This window comes from Nerophis lumbriciformis, linkage group LG03 (genome assembly GCF_033978685.3).
Source record: "Nerophis lumbriciformis linkage group LG03, RoL_Nlum_v2.1, whole genome shotgun sequence".
NCBI classification, from domain to species: domain Eukaryota; kingdom Metazoa; phylum Chordata; class Actinopteri; order Syngnathiformes; family Syngnathidae; genus Nerophis; species Nerophis lumbriciformis.
Window position 1 is genome coordinate 8,412,950 of NC_084550.2, and position 23,115 is coordinate 8,436,064.

Consider the following 23,115-nt stretch of genomic DNA (forward strand, 5'->3'; position numbering starts at 1 on the left):
CCCAGGTTAAGAACCACTGCTTTAGAGGCTATACACGTGTTTGTCAGTCCTGTAAATATTTGTATCAAATGTTGCATTGATTTGGCTGCTCACTCTAAAGTTACAGTGGGCATTTTGTAGTGCTTGTTGAGCTGTGTGAGAAATTTCTAGTCAATCCAATTTTGGGGGTTTAATAACTGCACTGCCATGTGTTTTGATTTTCTACTCTGTGTAAAGCGACTCAGGAGCAGAAGTGTGTGCTTACACAAATATACAGTTGTGTAAAATGATATCAATTAGAATTATAACAATTGAAAAGTCTTTTTTTCCCACATTACCCAAATAAAACATCCAAACTCCAAAATATAGTCTAAAACAGCACCTGTCTTACGTCACTTGGCCTCGTTATAGTTTCTTAAATACCTCACCTTTTATGATTATGGAAGAAGAGGGAAAGATGAAGAAATCAGCAGGAAAATAACAGACAGGAGCAGCTGCCAAAGCGCTACAAGATAGTTTCTATTTTCAAAGAATGTATTGTGATTGCACATTATCGTTGAGTTGAGTGTATGTTTGCAAAACAAGCGGAGCATTATGCAAGACACTCGTCCAGTAGAGGCATTAATCCACACATGACTTTAGTCTCTTTTTGCCTCAATGATTCCACACTAAGATGACTGTGTTTAATATATTCAGTGTATGTGTGGATTTCAGGTCTGTCACAGGATGAATGAATAAAGACACACCTCTTGATCAGTTAAGTAACCAATCAGGACTTAGGCGAGACCATGTGGCAACTTTGACTTCCTGTTTGGGCATTTGTCTCAGTACGTTTATTACAAATATTTTAAGTTCATGGCTATCTATCAGGAAAACAACACACAAAGATAGTCTTCTGCGGTAGTAAAGTGCTGCCAGGGTTAATTAAAGGGGAACATTATCACCAGACCTATGTAAGCGTCAATATATACCTTGATGTTGCAGAAAAAAGACCATATATTTTTTTAACCGATTTCCGAACTCTAAATGGGTGAATTTTGGCGAATTAAACGCCTTTCTATTATTCGCTCTCGGAGCGATGATGTCACAACGTGACGTCACATCGGGAAGCAATCCGCCATTTTCTCAAACACATTACAAACACCGAGTCAAATCAGCTCTGTTATTTTCCGTTTTTTCGACTGTTTTCCGTACCTTGGAGACATCATGCCTCGTCGGTGTGTTGTCGGAGGGTGTAACAACACAAACAGGGACGGATTCAAGTTGCACCAGTGGCCCAAAGATGCGAAAGTGGCAAGAAATTGGACGTTTGTTCCGCACACTTTACCGACGAAAGCTATGCTACGACAGAGATGGCAAGAATGTGTGGATATCCTGCGACACTCAAAGCAGATGCATTTCCAACGATAAAGTCAAAGAAATCTGCCGCCAGACCCCCATTGAATCTGCCGGAGTGTGTGAGCAATTCAGGGACAAAGGGCCTCGGTAGCACGGCAAGCAATGGCGGCAGATTGTTCCCGCAGACGAGCGAGCTAAACCCCCTGGATGTCTTGGCTCACACCGTCCCTTAAACTGGACAGATCAGCTTTCAGGAAAAGAGCGCAGATGAGGGTATGTCTACAGAATATATTAATTGATGAAAATTGGGCTGTCTGCACTCTCAAAGTGCATGTTGTTGCCAAATGTATTTCATATGCTGTAAACCTAGTTCATAGTTGTTAGTTTCCTTTAATGCCAAACAAACACATACCAATCGTTAAATCGCCAAATTCGTCCTCGCTTTCTCCCGTGTCGCTGGCTGTCGTGTCGTTTTCGTCGGTTTCGCTTGCATACGGTTCAAACCGATATGGCTCAATAGCTTCAGTTTCTTCTTCAATTTCGTTTTCACTACCTGCCTCCACACTACAACCATCCGTTTCAATACATGCGTAATCTGTTGAATCGCTTAAGCCGCTGAAATCCGAGTCTGAATCCGAGCTAATGTCGCTATAGCTTGCTGTTCTATGCGCCATGTTTGTTTGTGTTGGCATCAGTATGTGACGTCACAGGAAAATGGACGGGTGTATATAACGATGGTTAAAATCAGGCACTTTGAAGCTTTTTTTAGGGATATTGCGTGATGGGTAAAATTTTGAAAAAAACTTCGAAAAATAAAATAAGCCACTGGGAACTGATTTTTAATGGTTTTAACCCTTCTGAAATTGTGATAATGTTCCCCTTTAAACAAGAGACGACTCCATCTTCTCCCCCCCACCGTCCCCCTTCTACTTCCTGGTGACGCAAATTGAATTGAAGTTTACACAGCGCACGTTTGGCGCGGCGGCATGGAGGCCGTTGTGACAATGAGGGTCTTGTTGGCTTTTGCGGGAGGAAAGCCGCCAGAGAGGATGAATACTGGATGGCATGTAGAGTGGGAGGTGGTGGGGGGCACTCTGGCACACAAAGGCTGGCTCATAGGCCTCAACAGATGGACGCATGGGCAGCAAGGCTGTGGGGGAAGTAGTAGTGGTAGTAGTAGTAGTAGTAGATGAACTCCATCTACTTGGAGAGTTGTAAATGGGCATGGGCTGGTTACTGGAAAAAAAAATTACAGTACAATTTTCCCTCATACCGTCCGTACAGCATAAGTGAAAGTTAAAAATCCATCAAATTGCAAATACCAGGACCACTCCCGCTGTACACAGCTCTGCAGACTGTATAATGGATACAGGAGTCTATTCCCCTGGACTTTGGACTCCATTTAAAATGACTAAATCTTCTGTTTATGTTACGCTTCACCCAGGGCCATTATTAGGAATGCTGTGCCCCCTAAAAGAATATCGGTGTGGGCCCCGCTACTCCATTCATTGCCACCTTCAATTTTGTAGTTTTTCAGGATTCTTGGCCGACCCTGGTGTAATACATCCTATTTGTTTCCTTTTATACGATTAATGACTTAACATTTCTCATTTCACTGATTTGCAACATGTTATTACACGTCTGATTGCAAATCTATTTTCAATTAACCACTCAACAAAAATGTAGTGGGTATTTTATTGTATCTAACAATGAAGCACTGATATGCAAAAAAACAAAGTGTCTTGGCTCAAGATAGTACACAGGTAAATATGTAGCATTTACCTTAAATATGCAAGTAAAACAAAGAGCACACGGAATATGTTGTTATGAAACAAATATCAGAAACAACAACAAGCCTCATCTAATCTCAATTCAAGTTTGAATTGGCTCGTTTGTTCCCTGTAAGTGCCCTGCGATGAGGTGGCGACTTGTCCAGGGTGTACCCCGCCTTCCGCCCGATTGTAGCTGAGATAGGCTCCAGCGCCCCCCGCGACCCCAAAGGGAATAAGCGGTAGAAAATGGATGGATGGATGGGTTCCCTGTAAGTCTTATCAGAAAGCCCAACAACAGGCTTTTATGTTAGCAAATTTGCTGGTGAGGTCTTTGAAGTCTATGTTGGCTTGGATGACTTTCACTTGTAAGTCTAGAAAAGCTACTTAGCCTCTCTTGTCTTGTTGTGGATCTAAGATAGTTCTTAAAGGGGAACATTATCACCAGACCTATGTAAGCGTCAATATATACCTTGATGTTGCAGAAAAAAAGACCATATATTTTTTTAACCGATTTCCGAACTCTAAATGGGTGAAATTTGGCGAATTAAACGCCTTTCTATTATTCGCTCTCGGAGCGATGACGTCACGTGACGTCACATCGGGAAGCAATCCGCCATTTTCTCACTTTCGTCGGTGTGTTGTCGGAGGGTGTAACAACACGAACAGGGACGGATTCAAGTTGCACCAGCGGCCCAAAGATGCGAAAGTGGCAAGAAATTGGACGAAATTTGTTCAAAATACGAGGGTGTGGGGAAAGCCGACGAAATGGTCAGTCATTTGTTCCGCACACTTTACCGACGAAAGCTATGCTACGACAGAGATGGCAACCATCCCTTATGCCACCGAAGATGATCAAGAGAAGAATATCGACCCTAGCTTCCCTGGCCTGCTGACATCAACTCCAAAACTGAACAGATCAGCTTTCAGGAAAAGAGAGCGGATGAGGGTATGTCTACAGAATATATTAATTGATGAAAACTTTATTCATTACTCGCGGTCTTACGTAAATTATTATACATAAACTGTGTTTACCAATAATTTAGCTTAAAAACATTTATTTTTTTCAATCATTCGAGTACATTTGGGTAGTCTTGTGTAATGCAGTATTTTGTGTCTATTTAGGTATGGTTAACCTGAGTGCCGAAATCGTGGAAAAATATATGTTCTTAGCGCGCCTGAAATGGGCTGTCTGCACTCTCAAAGTGCATGTTGTTGCCAAATGTATTTCATATGCTGTAAACCTAGTTCATAGTTGTTAGCTTCCTTTAATGCCAAACAAACACATACCAATCGTTGGTTAGAAGGCGATCGCCTTTCTCCCGTGTCGCTGGCTGTCGTGTCGTTTTCGCTTGCATACGGTTCAAACCGATATGGCTCAATAGCTTCAGTTTCTTCTTCAATTTCGTTTTCGCTACCTGCCTCCACACTACAACCATCCGTTTCAATACATCCGTAATCTGTTGAATCGCTTAAGCCGCTGAAATCCGAGTCTGAATCCGAGCTAATGTCGCTATATCTTGCTGTTCTATCCGCCATGTTTGTTTGTATTGGCATCACTGTGTGACGTCACAGGAAAATGGACAGGTGTGTAAACGATGGTTAAAATCAGGCACTTTGTAGCTTCTTTTTTTTTAGGGATATTGCGCGATGGGTAAAATTTTGAAAAAACTTCGAAAAATAAAATAAGCCACTGGGAACTGATTTTTAATGGTTTTAACCCTTCTGAAATTGTGATAATGTTCCCCTTTAACTAGTTTCAGTTTGCTAAATGCACTTTCGCCACCTGCCACAGTCAAAGGTAATGTTAAGATATGAAGTCAGTAAAACTGTCCCAAATTCTAAATAGTCTTTTTTTACTTTGTTTTCAGCTATTATGGTGTCTTTTATTTTATATTGCTATGAAAACAAACAACAAATATTTGAACATTTAACTTTTTTGTATTTAGGCTATTCAAATGTTGCACTAATAACACATTTTACAAGACCACATTGAACACGTTAGTCAGATGCTCAGACTTGGTTTTGGCCTGGTTTGTACGGCAGACAATGACCAGATTTGCTAAATAGAAGTTTTTTACCAATGTTTTTGGTGTCGTTACGGCCGACAATAAACAGTTTTGCTCCATAAAGTGATCAATAGAATTCCTGTCTTGACAGACGTTACAATAATTTAAAAAAATTATTCGTCAACACTGTTCAAACTATTGTTACCACTTGTCACTCACATAGTTGCATTGCAAAATCCCACAGAACAAATTGCTATGAGTTTATTTTGTTTTAAGTTCACATTGGATTTGATTTTGTGCGTGCCATATTTGCTGTGCGCAGAGGACACGTCACCATGAATTGATTTACGTGGACCCCGACTTAAACAAGTTGAAAAACTTATTGGGGTGTTACTATTTAGTGGTCAATTGTACGGAATATGTACTGTACTGTGCAATCTACTAATAAAAATGTCAATCAAAAAAAAATGTGAGCAGTGCGCAATTGGGCAGGAGTGCACTATACAGTTAAAGTTGCTCACCATTCTTTAAAAAAAGATTTTAATATCCTGGGCCCCTGCTCTATGGCTCCTACTCCTGGAATCTTTCCCTACAATTTTCTGATGTACTGAATTGTGCTTTTTGGGGGGCATCCTAACCTTGCTGGAGTTCACTCAAGCTCACTTAAAGGGGAACATTATCACAATTTCAGAATTGTTAAAACCATTAAAAATCAGTTCCCAGTGGCTTATTATATTTTTCGAAGTTTTTTTCAAAATGTTACCCATCACGCAATATCCCTAAAACAAGCTTAAAAGTGCCTGATTTTAACCATCGTTATAAACACCCGTCCATTTTCCTGTGACGTCACATAGTGAAGCCAACACAAACAAACATGGCGCATAAAACAGCAAGCTATAGCGACATTAGCTCGGATTCAGACTCGGATTTCAGCGGCTTAAGCGATTCAACAGATTACGCATGTATTGAAACGGATGGTTGTAGTGTGGAGGCAGGTAGCAAAAACGAAATTGAAGAAGAAACTGAAGCCATTAAGGCATATCGGTTTGAACCGTATGCAAGCGAAACCGACGAAAACGACACGACAGCCAGCGACACGGGAGAAAGCGAGGACGAATTCGGCGATCGCCTTCTAACCAACGATTGGTATGTGTTTGTTTGGCATTAAAGGAAACTAACAACTATGAACTAGGTTTACAGCATATGAAATACATTTGGCAACAACATGCACTTTGAGAGTGCAGACAGCCCAATTTTCATCAATTAATATATTCTGTAGACATACCCTCATCCGCTGATCTGTCCAGTTTTGGAGTTGATGTCAGCAGGCCAGGGAAGCTAGGGTCGATATTCTTCTCTTGATCATCTTCGGTGGCATAAGGGACGGTGTGAGCCAAGACATCCAGGGGGTTTAGCTCGCTCGTCTGCGGGAACAAACTGCCGCCATTGCTTGCCGTGCTACCGAGGCCCTTTGTCCCTGAATTGCGGCAGATTCAATGGGGGTCTGGCGGCAGATTTCTTTGACTTTATCATTGGAAATGCATCTGCTTTGAGTGTCGCAGGATATCCACACATTCTTGCCATCTCTGTCGTAGCATAGCTTTCGTCGGTAAAGTGTGCGGAACAAACATCCAATTTCTTGCCACTTTGGCATCTTTGGGCCACTGGTGCAACTTGAATCCGTCCCTGTTCGTGTTGTTACACCCTCCGACAACACACCGACGAGGCATGATGTCTCCAAGGTACGGAAAACAGTCGAAAAAACGGAAAATAACAGAGCTGATTTGACTCGGTGTTTGAGAAAATGGCGGATTGCTTCCCGATGTGACGCCACGTTGTGACGTCATCGCTCTGAGAGCGAATATTAGAAAGGCGTTTAATTCGCCAAAATTCACCCATTTAGAGTTCGGAAATCGGTTAAAAAAATATATGGTCTTTTTTCTGCAACATCAAGGTATATATTGACGCTTACATAGGTCTGGTGATAATGTTCCCCTTTAATTGCCATGAGGAAGTACCATGGCGGGAAGAATGAACTGCGGTTTGGACGAAACCATTTATTTTAGGAAGAGGCCAAATGAGTTATGGAAATTGTTAAATTTAGAATATTGTATCTCTTGTGGCTTGGTTTTCATTCAGATTCATTCGTATGGATATATATTAGTTAAGTGTATGCATAATCATTTTGTCACAGAGGCTACTGGGGGCTGCGTGACGGCCCTGGCGGGGCTGCGTGACGGCCCTGGCTTCACCTTCTGCAAAAATACAGGAGGAAAAAGATTGCCCTATGTGCTAAACGTGCTGTTTGCGGAGATGGCAGAAGGATTATAGATAAACCCATGGATAACAGAGACATATATAATAGTCTCCTTTTCAGGTGAGAAAGGACGCTAAAGGCAGTGCCTTTAAAGGCACGCCCCCAATATTGTTGTCCGGGTGGAAATCGGGAGTAATTCGGGAGAATGTTTGCCCTGGGAGATTTTCGGGAGGGGCACTGAAATTCGGGAGTCTCCCGGGAAAATCGGGAGGGTTGGCAAGTATGCTTTAACTATAATGAGCCTGTGTTTGTCCACACCTGTCTGAAAGTCTGCGTGTGTTTGTCTCTGAGAAGCACTGTTGTGAACTTTATAGACTTTGTACCTCCACAAGGAGGTAAAGTACGTGTCCATGCACTAAATCAGTGGAGTCCATTTGTCAGTTAGGGACATACCTCAAAAAATTGGGAACCAATTTTGAGGAGACTTTCAGGAAATGTCAGAAATGAGATAGAATTTGGGGGTGTTCCGGATTATTTCTACTACGTTGCCTTACGTTTACATCAAAATGCTGAACTTCTGTGTATGTATGCTAGCTTCCCCACCTACACCCACAGAGACAAAGAGAGTGGATGACTGTCAAGAGGGTTACGTCTGTTTATTTCATTTAGCTATTAAAACCAGGTGCCAAATGCAAAACCTCTTTGCAGCAAGTTTGGAAGACAAAAGAAACACGGACAGACTTTCATTAATCCTTGAATTCTATTGGGTTTGTTTGTCTGTTAGCAAAATAGCTTAACATTTTTTGATTAAACTTTCAGGAAATGTCAGTAATGCGAGAAGGAACAAGTGATTCGATATTAGGGGTGAGTCGGATCATTGTCTGGATTGAGGATCTTTTTAAAGGATTGGAGGTCTCTGCTCTCTGAGTGCTTTTCTAGTGACAGCCAGGGCGGCTGTACCAGTGTTAGAATAATTGTTTCTAAGTTATCACAAAAAAACTTTGTGTTACATTGAGGGCCCGGTGAGAAGCAAAAGCTGTCTTTGGAACCTACCAAGAGTAAGGCTCGTAAAACTCCACTGTGTAGGGGAGGAAGCAAGATGAAGGTGTTCCTGTTTCTTTCATGTATTATAATCAAACAGAAAGATATTGTCTGACCCAAGGACTATAAAAGCGAAGAGGAAGCAGGACCAGAATCCCCTCCAGGCGACCTCTTTTTCATCTGTTTTACGAACGTCTTTTTGAACTGTTTTACGAACGTCTTTTTGAACTCGTTTACGACCTTTTCTTTTGAACTGTTCTGTAACCAAAGGCAACGCTGTTTACGACCCACTTCCCTCTGGAAGCAGCTGTGGTCATGTGGTTGGGAAAGGCAAATAAAGGAAGAGTTGTACAATCTTTCGCCAGAGCATGCTGGAGATTGTTCAAGAGTACAGCGTTCCGGCGTCTCTCCTCAATTGAGCCAAATTGAATTCTGTCTCTGTTTGATTCTCTGCTTCTTGTCTTGTTTAATAGATGTCATCAGTGTTTGAACCTGACAACCAGCATACCCTGGCAAATGTCACTCACTAACATCTTAAGAGCTTGAACTGAACATCAAGTTGACAGCTCGAGCTTCTAGCTCACTGTCTCACACTCATTGGGAGGACCAGGTTTACGCCCCGGCAGGAGCTGGACCAGGCAGGTTATACATCGTGTTTAAGTGTACCCTGTACCTTTCTCTCTGGCACTCATCGAGGGTGGACGCTTCCCTTTCCTCCCCCTTATCTCTCCTGCTTGCTTCTTTGTCTTGTCTTAACTTTTTTTGTTGCCTCTTTTTGCACTGCTCCCCAAATCAACAATGGAACTATTTAACTGGCCTCAACGAAATTGACAAGATCTTGGGTTTAGGGGAACCTGCTTGTCGTGACGGAGCGGTTGTTGCTGGACACACGACGGAATCTTGGGAAAAGAAGGAGTGCCGCGTGCCTGGCGACCCTTTTCAGTCGAGGTCGTGAAGATATCTACCTATTCGGAATTATGACAACAGGACATCTGCTGATTGGAGTAAGCTCTGGTTTGTCCACAAATTGGAAGTTGCTGGCAGTCTTCAAAGTACCCCAAAGCTGCCACAAATGATTGGAGGATGCGGGAAGAACTGTGGACACGCTTGTGATTTTGGATCACATCGGACTGTCTGCCCCGCAGGTTTGAGGACCAGTCAGACAATTTGGAGTGAAAAGCAAATTTTATTTTCACTCGTATAAAAAACATTCTAACTTGGATTGTTTCCCTGGCTTTGAGACTCTCCCGAAGGACAGTGCAGCGAAGACACAACAAACTCCCTTCTTGTCTCTCATGGACACACACCTGTTGTTGTTGTTGACTTTGGACTAGCGACTGCATGACATCAAAGCCGCGGAACAGAGACACACTGCAGGCTTACACACATCCACAAAAATATACGCCACACACATACATAACCCCACCCCCAATCCAACACACTCGACGCAAATCCCATAAGGGTGATGAAAGGATGGTCAGCGCCTGAAAGCTGCGGCCTACCACCATGACCCCGCACTCCCTTCCCTCTGTTGCTAGATATCTCGAGATGTATGTTGTAATATGTATCTGTGCTTTGCTATGGAGGTTTTTTTCCCCACTCCAGACTGGACCCCCTTCGGAGCCCAGTCTAGATTGTATTTTTTTTACTCATCCTTCCCCAGCGTTTTACCTTTTTCCCCCATCTTTTACGGGGCGCCTTGTGGCGACCCATCAGCGTTCCTGTTCTGTAACCCTGTACACTGTTTGTTTGTCTAATCTTGAATGGGTTTGTGCTGAAAACAAAGTTTCGTTGTACTTGTGCAATGACAATAAAGACCTATCCTATCCTACCTGCACTCTGGACTTGTCACAACAGCGTAACATTACAGTGTGGGACAGGAGGACATAAACGTTAGCAACACTAGCATAGCTAAGTGCGCTACACTGATAACATTACTCATATTTTATTAGCAATATCATGCTTGGTTAGCGTATTCGCTAAAGAAAAATAAAATGAAAATCAAATATGAAACAAATAGTTTTTTTACAGCTGCCACATGTGAGGCTGACAGATAGCTTTAAGAAGTATAGAGAAGCCTTTATAAAAAAAAAAAGTAATACACAGGGAAGGCTCATCTAGCTAGGGGCTGGTCAGACTTGGAATGTGAAACAAGGGATTTCCTTCATGACATCATGAAAAAAAAACTTCAAAAGTGAGCTTTTGAGTGCCTCTTCTGTCAAGAGTGAAGCAAACAAGTGAGGGAAAGCAAGTGTTGGCACTCAAACCAGCTCTGGGGACATATATTACTATCTTTAAAAAGTAACTTTTGCATTAAAAGGGACTTTTAATACATAATTTAGTTTCCAAGCTTGCATACAGAATGTAAGCAAACACCACAGCTGACTCACGCCATTTTCGTGCTGCTAGCACCACCATGACAACATCCTTTAAGTTGGCTCAGAGTACTTTGGTGCCACACTGGGTCTGTCTGGAAAATCTGTACATCTGCCAAGCATCCGCGAGTAGAAACGAGAGGTAGGGAAAGCCAGAAATAATCCCCCTTGCCACCCGTTCGCCATAAGGTTGGCTGCCAGCTCGCATTATTGTTGACATTCATTTACTAGCTGTCTTATGTTCTCCATGGTGCCTTTACTTCCACAGCTGTGCTCTTCAGAAGCATGTGAGAACCAACCACGAGGGTGCTTAGATCTCGTCGTTACAGCGCTAATGAAAATTGTCAAAGTTTGCTTCTAATTGGTCAAAAATGCTGCCAGACGACAGCACTTATCAGCTTAAATAAATACACAACAGCAGGGGATCTAGCTGAAAAGGTCACAAACGACTCTGGAACTTAACTAGCACATATCAGCTGTGCTTTACTCGACAACTATCCAATTAAAAGTTTCATTAAGATGACATTAAAACAGTTTTGCCCATACATTCATTTATTTGTGGCGTTTGTGTGTGTTTCATCTTCACAATCAAATTCTAACGGGACTGTCTGTGAATGTAGCGTGTTATTGTAACAGTGTACAGTAGCATCGTAACTAGGGATGTCCCGATCCGATATTTGGATCGGATCGGCCGCCGATATTTGCCAAAAAATGCGTATCGGCAAGGCATGGGAAAATGCCGATCCAGATCCAGTTTAAAAAAAAACTCCGGTCTGTGATTTCCAACGCACCTATCTAAATAATACATTCCACTTTTCTGCTGCTCCCTAATTTCCGTTCCGCATTTTCCAGCACACCTTCAACACATCCACAGGTCTGTGGATTCTCACGCAGTTGCTTTTAGCTGCTGGCATTACACGACAGGCTCTTCTCACTCTTTCCTGTGTCTTCCTCTCACAGACAGCAAGCGCACCTTCTTACACACGTCACATACGGTCACGTCATACGTCACATACGTATACGCCCTCCCCGAGCAGAGAGGTAGCAGCATGGCTAACGTTAGCTGTGATGCTAGCGCAGCCGTGCTAGCAACGCTCCCTCTAAGGTGCGCGCCTGTGCAATTGCGCACGGCAAATCTATGCCACGCACAAAATCAAATAAAAAAATAAGCACATAACAATTTTCGACACACGGACACGACAGAGAAAACAGTTTTCGTCATCATTGTTCAAATATTGTAACGTCTGTCGAGACGCTTATCTCCATTCGGTGCCACACGTCCACACCATCAAAATGCAGAGGCAAACCTTTCCAGATCAACACCGTATGAAAAAAATAGTGATTCTTTTAGTTGTGATTTCCTTCTCTGCATGAAAGTTTAAAAGTAGCATATATTAATGCAGTATGAAGAATGTTTTAATGTAGACACATAGAATCATCATACTGCTGTGATTATATGCATCGAGTGTTCATTCAAGGCTAAGGCAAAATATCGAGATATATATTGTGTATCGTGATATGGCCTTAAAATATCGCGATATTAAAAAAAAGCCATATCGCCCAGCCCTAGTTCAATGATGCCATTTCTGTTTGTCATGTATAATTTTGTCTATTTTGTGTTTATCCTTGAATAAACAGGTCAGTTTCTTGTTACCAACCATTGTGTATTATTCAAACTCCCCTAATTCAAGAGTACTAAAACCCTTTTCAACATGATTCTGACAACTAAGTAGGCTAAATAACTTTAAACTTTAATACATGCTCAGATAGGCCAGTATCGGTCAGTATCGAGATCGGATCGGAAGTGCAAAAACAATATCGGTATCGGATCGGAAGTGAAAAAACCTGGATCGGGACATCCCTAATCATAACACTGCTTCCTGGTCTCCCGGAGAATAAGAAGAAGTAGCAGGAAGGCAAAGTGTCGGTAAGTACTTGCACACACCTACACGTAGGCCTGGGCCTATTCCTTTTTATATATTGTCCCACAAGTTATTGCCAATAAACAACATGCCAGCATTATTTTAAATGTCCTAAGAACCTAGAACAGAACTGGCCACATTCAACCCGTTTAACTTTCCAATCTGGCCCGCCGGATATTCCCCAAATAATTTTTTTAGATCTTTAAGATGGAAAGTGTAGCTGCCATTATGATGTGCAGTGATGTTTTCTAATGACCGTAAGTCTTCAACTATACAAAGTATTTCAATGGTTGTAATCTGCGCTTTTGTATGATACTATGGTCATCTAATTAGTTACTATGGTAATCTAATTAGTTAAGAGGCACCAAGCAGTGTGGGTGGGGAGCGTTTCCACAGAGTGTTTCCAGAGCGACCAGCCTGAAATGCGAGTGTCAGGGACGGACGCGGAAGGAGATTTTAACAACAAAGTTGAAGTGAATGGAATTATATTTATATAACGCTTTTCTCTAGTGACTCAAAGCGCTTTACATAGTGAAACCCAATATCTAAGTTACATTTAAACCAGTGTGGGTGGCACTCGGAGCAGGTGGGTAAAGTGTCTTGCCCAAAGACACAACAGCAGTGACTAGGATGGCGAAAGCGGGAATCGAACCTGGAACCCTCAAGTTGCCGGCACGGCCACTCTACCAACCGAGCTATGCCGCCCCGAGGTTCTAAAGCTTAGTGATGTATCAGATATATCAGATTGTAGGTGGGGGTTTATTTTTTACCCTTCGCGTTCATATTTTGCTGTTTTTGTTGCATTTTTGTTGCGTTTCGCTTGATTGTAAAATATGTGGAAGAAGAGGGGGTGTTACGTTCATATGTTCCCAATATTCAGTGTTTTATCCTTCATAGAAAAATGTAAAATTCCATTCCGTTTTTTAAGACGGTCTGTCATAAAATGTTTAGCATTCAATCAGACATTATTGTGAGGTTTTGTATTAGTGTTCCTAAATATAGATACAGCGGCCCTAAGACAGTTTTTTTTCTCCAAATTTGGCCCGAGTCAAAATAATTGCTCAGGCCTGACCTAGAATGATGTCGCTGTTAAAAATGATAGCCGTGGGAAATCTCTGCAGTGTTAGTGTTACCGTTTTGAATTAAAATTTTCGAAAAACCGTGATAACTACTTTTATAAACTAATGGACTGACTGGCGCCAGCTCACTAGCTTAAATACTAACATGAAACCAAGAGACATTAACGTCTTTCCCCATTAAGAAACACATCCATCCATCCATTCTCTACCGCTTGTCCCTTTCAGGGTCGCGGGGGGTGCTGGAGCCATTAAGGGTTGTGGGGGGCGGCGGGGTTTGGTGGTAGCGGGGGTTGTATATTGTAGCGTCCTGGAAGAGTTAGTGCTGCAAGGGGTTCTGGGTATTTGTTCTGTTGTGTTTATGTTGTGTTACGGTGCGGATGTTCTCCCGAAATATGTTTGTCATTCTTGTTTGGTGTGGGTTCACAGTGTGGCGCATATTTGTAACAGTGTTAAAGTTGTTTATACGGCCAACCTCAGTGTGACCTGTATGGCTGTTGATCAAGTATGCGTTGCATTCACTTGTGTGTGTGTAAAAGCCGCATACACTGTTTGTATGGAGGAAAAGCGGACGTGGCGACAGGTTGTAGAGGACGCTAAAGGCAGTACCTTTAAGGCACGCCCCCTTTAATGTTGCCCCGGGAGATTTTCGGGAGGGGCACTGAAATTCGGGGAGTGTCCCGGGAAAATCGGGAGGTTGAAACCGATACCGATAATTTCCGATATTACATTTTAAAGCATTTATCGGACATCTCTAATGAAAACACATAAAATACTACTGTAAGATTAAAACACTCTTATAGTATAAGAAACAAAACATGCAAAATAGTGGATTTTCTAACAGTGTGTCTATTTTAGTTATTTAAATAAATAAAAAAGATCAAAAGGTCAAAAGATTTCAGTCCGTGTATAAGTACTTTTTGAGCACATTCAACAATGCTGCAATAATAATGATAACCGTGATTATTTTGGTCACAATATCAATATGAAATGTTCATATAGCTTTGCTAGTGTGTCCTTCTGTCCCGCTCCTTTAAAGGCCTACTGAAACCCACTACTACCGACCACGCAGTCTGATAGTTTATATATCAATGATGAAATCTTAACATTGCAACACATGCCAATACGGCCGGGTTAGTTTACTAAAGTGCAATTTTAATTTTCGCGCTACATATCCTGCTGAAAACGTCTCGGTATGATGACGTCAGCGCGTGACGTCGCGGATTGTGGAGGACATTTTGAGACAACATGATGGCCAGCTATTAAGTCGTCTGTTTCATCGCAAAATTCCACAGAATTCTGGACATCTGTGTTGGTGAATCTTTTGCAATTTGTTCAATGAACAAAGGAGAGAGCAAAGAAGAAAGCTGTAGGTGGGAAGCGGTGTATTGCGGACGACTTTAGCAACACAAACACGGCCGGTGTTTAATTGTTTACATTCCCGAAAGATGACAGTCAATCTTTACCATTGGCCTGTGGAGAACTGAGACAACAGAGACTCTTACCAGGAGGACTTTGAGTTGGATACGCAGACACGGTACCGTGAGTACGCTTCCAAACATTTGATCGCTTGCCCGTACGTGCGTGCCGCTATGTGCATGTCACGTAAATAATTCAATGTATACACCCTGATGATTATCTTGTGTGTTGACTGTATTATGATGATAGTATATATGATAGTATATATCTGTATCATGAATCAATTTAAGTGGACCCCGACTTAAACAAGTTGAAAAACTTATTCGGGTGTTACCATTTAGTGGTCAATTGTACGGAATATGTACTTCACTGGGCAACCTACTAATAAAAGTTTCAAAAAGTCTCACGTACGTAACTTTGGGGACTTTGGGGAAAAATATGTGCTGTATGAACTTTGGGGAGGTGAACGGTACTTTGGGCTGTGGGATTGAGTGTGTTGTGCAGGTGTTTGAGTTGTATTGGCGGGTTATATGGACGGGAGGGGGGAGGTGTTTGTTATGCGGGATTAATTTGTGGCATATTAAATATAAGCCTGGTTGTGTTGTGGCTAATAGAGTATATATATATGTCTTGTGTTTATTTACTGTTTTAGTCATTCCCAGCAGAATATCAGGTCCTCTCGTCCTTCACTCTCACTTTCCTCATCCACGAATCTTTCATCCTCGCTCAAATTAATGGGGAAATCGTCGCTTTCTCGGTCTGAATCGCTCTCGCTGCTGGTGGCCATGATTGTAAACAATGTGCAGATGTGAGGAGCTCCACAACCTGTGACGTCACGCTACTCGTCTGCTACTTCCGGTACAGGCAAGGCTTTTTTATCAGCGACCAAAAGTTGCAAACTTTATCGTCGATGTTCTCTACTAAATCCTTTCAGCAAAAATATGGCAATATCGCGAAATGATCAAGTATGACACATAGAATGGACCTGCTGTCCCCGTTTAAATAAGAAAATCGCATTTCAGTTGGCCTTTAATGTCATGTTGTTGTCTGGGAAATATGACTCCTACCTGTATATGTTGGGCAAGTGCAGAGTTACAGTATGTATATAGAAATGTAGATAAAGTACATAAAAGCTCTATTTGGAGATGCACACTCTGTGGGAGACAAACACAGCTCATTAGCAATAAAGCTACGGAAATGAAAGTAAAAGTGCTGATAGTTAAATCACTTTTAAACAAAGTGTGGGAGTTGTTTTGCATAAATGTGGTGGTCAAGTGAAGGCTGTCATGTCCAGTATGTGGGAGGCAGCATCCTGCTTGTTGTCATATGATTAAGTCACTGATTCATGCGACAAAGATGGCTGAACTATGCTCAAGTCAAGGTGAAACATCTCACATACACACAGCGTCCTAAACGTGTGTGTGGGTGCAGTGTTTGCTTTCCCTCGCTCTTCTTGACGACTGAGCACCCGAGAGGCGGGTGGGGGAGGGCGAGGGTGTTGGTGGGATGGTCGTGAATAAACAGAGCGCCTGAGTGAGAGTGCGGCAGGGAATATCACACTCTTAATACTTTGGGCCTTTTCCTGTCCACTGCAAAAGGAGAGCAGTTGTGTGTTGTGTTCACTCAGTGTTTGTGTAGTGTGTCTGTGCTCATGTTATGTCCAAAACATGCGCTCACAAAATTGTATTTGCACTGAAAACATGTAATAATGGTAAATGGTTTATACTTGTATAGCACTTTTCTACCTTCAAGGTACTCAAAGCGCTTTTGACACTATTTCCACATTCACCCATCCACACACTGATGGCGGGAGCTGCCATGCAAGGCCCTAACAACGACCCATCAGGAGCAAGGGTGAAGTGTCTTGCTCAAGGACACAACGGACGTGACGAGGTTGGTAGAAGGTGGGGATCGAACCAGGAATCCTCAGATTCCTGGCACGGCCACTCCCCCAACGGCGCCACGCCGTCCCCTGTAATAATAACATTATTACTAGAGATGTCCGATAATGGCTTTTTTGCCGATATCCGATATTCCCCAACTCTTAATTACCGATACCGATATCAATCGATACCGATATATACAGTCATGGAATTAACACATTATTGTGCCTAATTTTGTTGTGATGCCCCGCTGGATGCATTAAACAATGTAACAAGGTTTTCCAAAATAAATCAACTCAAGTTATGGAAAAAAATGCCAACATGGCACCGCCATATTTATTATTGAAGTCACAAAGTGCATTATTTTTTTTAACATGCCTCAAAACAGCAGCTTGGAATTTAGGACATGCTGAGTTGAGGTGGGGGGAGGGTACGGGGTAGCGGGGCGTGTATATTTTAGCGTCCCGGAAGAGTTAGTGCTGCAAGGGGTTCTGGGTATTTGTTCTGTTGTGTTCATGTTGTGTTACGGTGCGGATGTTCTCCCGAAACGTGTTTGTCATTCTTGTTTGGTGTGGGTTCACAGTGTGGCGCATATTTGCAACAGTGTTAAAGTTGTTTATACAGCCACCCTCAGTGTGACCTGTATGGCTGTTGACCAAGTATGAATGGCATTCAATTGAGTGTGTGAAAGCCGTAGATATTATGTGACTGGGCCGGCACGCAAAGGCAGTGCCTTTAAGGTTTATTGGCGCACTGTACTTCTCCCTACGTCCGTGTACATGTACATGTTACTTTTTGAAACCGATACCGATAATTTTTAAACTGATACCGATAATTTCCGATATTACATTTTAAAGCATTTATCGGCCGATAATATCGGCAGTCCGATATTATCGGACATCTCTAATTATTACATTTTAAAAAAACATAAATACAGCAGCAGCAATGATTCATTACGTTAAGAAAAACCTTGTATGTCCATAAATACAAAAGCTTCCTATGCTTCACTAACAAAAATCTCGGTTTTTGTTAGTAATTAGTGTTTAGGGTGTATATTGTAGCGTCTCGGAAGAGTTAGTGCTGCAAGGGGTTCTGGGTATTTGTACTGTTGTGTTTATGTTGTGTTACGGTGCGGATGTTCTCCCGAAATGTGTTTGTCATTCTTAAAAATAAAATAAAAGTGAGCTTTTGTTAAACCAAATATTGTGTTTTTTTCCAAATACAACAACGTATCTGGATTCGATAAGAGAATCGATAAGGAATCGGTTCGATAAGAGGATTCGATAATGGGCTCGAACTCGATAATTTCTTATCAAACATCATCCCTAACTATGACGTACGCATTTTCCGCGCATGCGTATCAGGTCGCGTTGCGCCGGGGGAAGGAGGGGGGAGGGGGTCTTAAACGGTGGCATTGTTGTGTGTGGACAGGGATAAGGTTAGGTGGGATTTACCCTGGATAACCTTATCCGGCTTAGTGGAAATGGGGCCTGAGAGTATGCATGGACACTTGGACTTCACACATAGATTGTTTTTTTGTATTTTCACACCTATTTGTGAAATCGGACTCATTCAGTGCATGGAAACGTAGTGACAGATTGCTTGCATTAGTCAATGAAAATATTGATTGAAACTTTTATTAGTAGATTGCACAGTACAGTACATATTCCGTACAATTGACCACTAAATGGTAGGGGTGTAACGGTACGTGTATTTGTATTGAACCGTTTCGGTACAGGGGTTCCGGTTCGGTTCGGAGGTGTCCCGAACGAGTTTCCACACGGACATATTAAGTAGCGTAACGCACGTTGTGTAAACAATGCACACCGAGGCACAACACACGGCATGCTAGCAGTTAACGGGCTACTATGGACTGACCATACGTCCTCTATTCCCTGGACATGTCCTCTTTTGCGGAGCTGTCAGGGCGGAGTTTCTTAAATGCCTCAAATGTCCGGCATTTTGAAATAGGGTTGTGTGTATTTTCAATGTACGTTAGGGTTAGGAAGGGGTTAAAAACAAAACAAATTGTGCGTGCAGCAGCATTGCTGAGGGAGGGGCAGAGACAGAGAGAGAGCGAGAGTTATGATAAACGCGCATGCGTCGCCAGGCTCTGCTTTTTATCCATAGATTTATCACATTTTATTTTTTATTATCTATAGCAGGGGTGTCAAAAGTGTGCCCCGGAGGCCATTTGCGGCCCACAGCTAATGTTTTAAAAGGCCCACGGCACATTCTAAAAATACTATTAAAATAAACAAAAACATAACAAAAGTTAAATAAAAAAGCTTAAAGGTTAAATGTAATTTAGAAAAAGTTGCAATGTTGACTAATAAAACAAAGCTGTTTTTTTTCTTTCAAACTGTCATTGCTCAAAACATAATATTGAATCAAAATCAATGTTATTATGAATTATTGACCTATCCAAGGTTCTGATTACTTCACATCAAATATTCCACTAAGAAAAATATTTTTGATGGAAGATTTTGCAAATTTGGTAAAGAAATAACCCAAAAATTTATATTTTGTGGTTTTCTTACTGTACCGAAAATGAACCGAACCGTGACCTCTAAACCGAGGTACGTACCGAACCAAAATTTCTGTGTACCGTTACACCCCTAGTGAATGGTAACACCGGAATAAGTTTTTCAACTTGTTTAGAAAATGGATGGATGAAAATGTATATTTTGTTGTTTTCTTACTGTACCGAAAATGAACCGAACCGTGACCTCTAAACCGAGGTACGTACCGAACCGAAATTTCTGTGTATCAATTCACCCCTAGTGAATGGTAACACCGGAATAAGTTTTTCAACTTGTTTAGAAAATGGATGGATGAACCTGTTTAAGTCTGGGTCCACGTTAATCAATTCACGGTATTACATTCCATCCTCTATTGCAATGTTTGAAATAGATGTGTCATGCGATGACTGACAAATAGTACACGTAAGGTGGAGGTAAACAAAGAACTTTTTCCACATATGCTGACTGGCGGCATCAAGTCTTTTGACTGTGTCAAATGTTCTGAGGAGGAGGCGGAAGAGAGCTGGTCAAACAGGACCAACTAGTTCTGTGGCATGACATAAGTGATTCCCAAATGTCCTTTTTGACTTCTTCTTCTCTTCGTGTCTTTGAAGCATGTGGTTATATGACCGTTTCCCATTTCTTTACACAGTCTTTTGCATTGTCGTTGAACTCTGCGAGATCTTTTAAGTCGGATAGCAGAGGACTGACAAGGCAGTGTTGCATCGTGTGGTCCTCTTCTCCGCATTCGCAGGTGGCTGGGCCGGTTTTGTAGCCCCATGTGGCCATAGCAGCTTTTGATCACCCTGTTCCTGTTCTCAGGCGGTTTAGTGTCTTCCACTGGACCCATGGTGTCTCTGACTTCAGAAGGGGGGATTCCCATGTCAATAGGAGGGGGGTCTTTCTCTAATTTTTGTGTCCATAGCTGGAGTCTGGTTTCTTCCCGAGATGTTGTTAGGGGCTGGACATTGCTGAGGGAAGCTTCTCCTTGACTTCAGACGTTGGGCTGAGGGTTCACGTCCATAGAGGAGGTGGCGTTCATCACTGGTAGCTTTTGTGAACTCTACTCGGCTGGCAACTTCCCCTTTTTGACTTGAAAGGATTCAATAGGAGCCACCTGTTTTTGTGTCATTTCCATCCAATATTGGAACATGATACCCATGCCTTGTCAACATTTGCATTCGAAAATGAGGGACATTTAATGGAAATTAAGGGAAAACAAGCAACCCTACTAAATGTGGATACATTTAACCGGCGTGTTTTGTTCAAATTCAAGTTAAATTAAAGCGGGACGGGACCGACTTTGACGGCACATAAAATCCAAACCAAAACAGTAATTAAAACTCTTTGGGCAACTTTTAATCGGAAGGTGTTCAATGTCTCCCCTGTGCTAGTTTGAAGCCGACACGACAAACGCGCTCAGAGGAGATAATGTTTGAATAAAGGTGACCGGTTTTTACAAAACTTTTGTTTTGAAGGGGGAATTGCAAACTTCCTGTTGATTTTTGCTGGGGGTTGTCAATATATGAAATGTAGGTCGAAGTGAGACCTACATAGAGGCATACCTGCCAACTTTTGAAATCAGAAAAACCTAGTAGCCACGGTCCAAGGGCCACAGGCCCCGGTAGGTCCAGGACAAAGTCCTGGTGGAGGGTTCAGGGCTTCGCCCCCCGACGCAAAATGATTATTAGCATTCAGACAGGTTAAAATGTTGCTAAAACCATCACTTTTCTATCAGTCACAGTGACTTTTCAAAACAAAAATATTACAGCAAAAATCATATGGGTTGATTGGCATGTTTATTCTGTAAGCTAACTACAATAGTTTGAAATTATTTTGACAGTTAATGCCAGTTATCCTGTGAACCTTTCACAAGACTTCAATTTGTTAATTGAAAGTATAAACAGTATAAACACTTTTTACAGCAAACAAATGGTAAAACAGTACTAAACAATTCCATAAAAAAAAAAATTGGTGTCATTATTAACTTTCTGTCCAAGCTTGTATAATCTACTGCTTTGTTCAATTGTAAAAAATATTCTGTGCCTAAAATTCACATTTCTATCACAATTATCATACTGTAAACATGGTAAGCTAACTTCATTAAAATTAATAGTCCTGTCAATAGCATGGAATTACAATTCAAATGTAGTTTTTTTGTAAGCCTTTCAAAAGAATTCAAAATATGAAAAATTAATGAAAATTAATTTAAGCCATCAGACACTTGAAAAGTGGCACATCACATCTCTAATGTAATCATTTGAACTTTTCAACAGAAATAGCACTGCAAAAATATTAAGGACATACTTCTGTATTTTGGTAGTTATGCTGTCAACATTTAACAAGATTTCTTCAACTTGGACTTGAAAGCATAAATAGTATAAACACTTTTAACAGTATGTCGTGCTGTGAAATACAGCCGACAGGATTGCGCACCAAACACGAAGCAAGGCCATGGTGCAGGAGAACAAAGGACTTCTTTCATTTAAGGTTTGTGATAAACCATCAAACTCATTCGTTAAAAGGACTCTATAGTAATATAAAGCGAATTTTTCTGGACATTATCATGCAAGAAAAGTTTATTTTTGGGACTGCGATCACCGCGTAATGATTTTTAAAGGTTGCATTACAAACATTTAACTGTCCCATGTGATCAGCCAGTGCGATTGGAAATCCATGCTCAATTATTGCCTCCGTAAATAAAACTTCGGCATTTATCACATCCAAAGAATCTGTTTGGGCGACGAAAAACGTTGAAAGTTTTCCACTTGTATCGCTAGCAACGGCATTAGACTTGTGTTTTTTTGTCCCAACGTGGTCTTTTACATCGCTAATTCCTCCGTGTCCGATTGAAAAATCTTGTCTGACAAGGTGCAATTCGCGTAGTTTTCACCCTTTTTTTTTTTTTTAATTAATGAAAAACCGTATTTTTTATCACTGCAACCGTAACCCGGAATAGGTTGATGAAAACCGTACGAATTACGGGAAAACCGGAGTAGTTGGCAGGTATGTAGAGGTTTTTGTTTCATGTCTCTAAGACATTCCTACCGGAAGTTACAGGCAGTTTTGTCTGAGTTTTCCTCTGAGGAGCAGTTGTGTCTGTGTTTTCTTCCTAGGGGGCGCTAGAGCGCAATTTAGAGTTTTGCGGATAGGTATTTTTATTAGATCGCAATTTTTGCCAGTCCTGATGTGTGTGTCCAGTTTGGTGAGTTTTTGAAGCATGTTAAGGGGGGTCAAATTACAGGTCAAAGAGGCAAAAGTGACTGTTTTTACTAAAATGTTGTTTTGAAGGGGGAATTGCCAACTTCCTGTTGATTTTTGAAGGATGTCAATGTATGAAATCTAGGTCTAAGTCAGACCTACATAGAGGTTTTTGTTTCATGTCTCTAAGACATTCCTACCGGAAGTTACAGGCAGTTTTGTCTGAGTTTTCCTCCTGGGAGCAGTTGTGTCTGTGTTTTCTTCCTAGGGGGCGCTAGAGCGCAATTTAGAGTTTTGGGGTTGGGTTTTTTATTTTTTATTAGA

The 23,115-nt window shown here is 41.7% G+C and overlaps 1 protein-coding gene across 1 annotated transcript in view; it reads right to left on the reverse strand.

Moving 5' to 3' along the window:
* The window catches only part of hip1rb (huntingtin interacting protein 1 related b), an 84,121-nt gene that overhangs the window by 59,716 nt on the left and 1,290 nt on the right, over nucleotides 1–23,115 (reverse strand). The gene's annotated exons all lie outside the window — the stretch shown is intronic.